The sequence below is a fragment of the Myotis davidii genome, unplaced genomic scaffold, assembly GCF_000327345.1.
Source record: "Myotis davidii unplaced genomic scaffold, ASM32734v1 scaffold192, whole genome shotgun sequence".
NCBI lineage: Eukaryota > Metazoa > Chordata > Mammalia > Chiroptera > Vespertilionidae > Myotis > Myotis davidii.
This window is the reverse complement of record NW_006284346.1, coordinates 1486442-1487651: the sequence shown is the minus strand read 5'-3', so window position 1 is coordinate 1487651 and position 1210 is coordinate 1486442. Positions and strand designations below refer to the sequence as shown.

General features: G+C 49.3%; 1 protein-coding gene across 1 annotated transcript in view; it reads left to right on the top strand.

The window, feature by feature from the left end:
* UBE2E1 (ubiquitin conjugating enzyme E2E 1) overlaps window positions 1-1210 on the top strand; it is a 51991-nt gene that overhangs the window by 2024 nt on the left and 48757 nt on the right. The window lies entirely within an intron of this gene.

The following is a 1210-nucleotide window of genomic DNA, read 5'->3' as shown; positions in this document are numbered from 1 at the left end:
CCTGCTGAAAGACTAGCTGAGAGTGTTAAAGTAGAGCTAAGGTAAAGGTAAAAAACGGAGAGGGACAGTGTGTCCAGGAAAGAATAAGGGACATTGATCTTAGTGGGACCCTATGGAAGCCACTCTGTGAAATGGATTGATTTGGAAGCAGGTGTTGCCCATAGAATTGGAAGGAGCACGTATCCTAGGAGATAGAGTGAGAACCAGCACAGGGCCAGTCGACGAGTGGGTTGACAAAGGTGACTTACCTGCATTTTGGGAAGTGGTTTCCAGGCCGCCGGTAGAGGAAAGCCCCCATTGAGAGTGGTCTGGACAAGAATTACTCCGTGGAACATGTGCAAGTGTGTGTTGTAAAGACGAAGTGGATAAAGCTGTCTGGTGTGACACTTTTTAGGTATTAAGCAACGAGTTTTTCGTGACTATTTTGTAGTAGAGGTTGGGTAGACCAGGAGAAATGAAGTCAGTATGTATTATTATACCAGTTGTGCTAGGGGAGTGGATAGTTTTTCCTGCCTGTGTAGGTCTTAATGTACCGTCATTCAAATACGCAGGCAGGTAAAGAATCGGGGAAACCAGGGTTCCAAACTTTTCAAACATATAAGAATGAGCCGAACAGCAGGGATCCACATATCTCAACCAAGATGCCTACGGTTAGCAGCAGAATGTAGCGGGGCCCAGGTAAATAGATGTCGGCAGAGACCAAGCAAACCCCTTTCCGAGGTGGACCGGATTCGTAGGGGGCAGGACGTGTTCTCCTGCGAAGGTTTAAAGAACTTGCCCCATCACCACCGTTCAGTTCTCTTCCCTTCCACCTGGGAAACACAGTGCCTTCTAAGACCTGTTCCCCATCGCTTCCAGGCGGCCTGCCTGCCTGCCCTCAAAAGCTTTGGGAAGAGAAAAGCGGCCATTAGGATTCAGATTGCCTTTAGAGAGTGTGTCTGTATGTGTTAGTTTTTTTGTGTGTGTTTTTTTACTGTGTTGCCCCGTGAGATTTTTAAGTTAAACCATAGCCCTGTAGGGCTTTCTATGAGCGGAGCGGGAAAAGTTATAAAAATAGAAGGCACCGTTTCCAGGGTGGAAGAGGCTTAGAGGCCTCGAACTTGGTCGCCCTGATTGATGCTCTAAGCGCCCAGGTGAACATAAGACAAAGGCCGGGGCTCGGGGTGCCCGGCCGGCGGCGTCGGCCTGGGGGTGGGGGATGGGCCTTTGT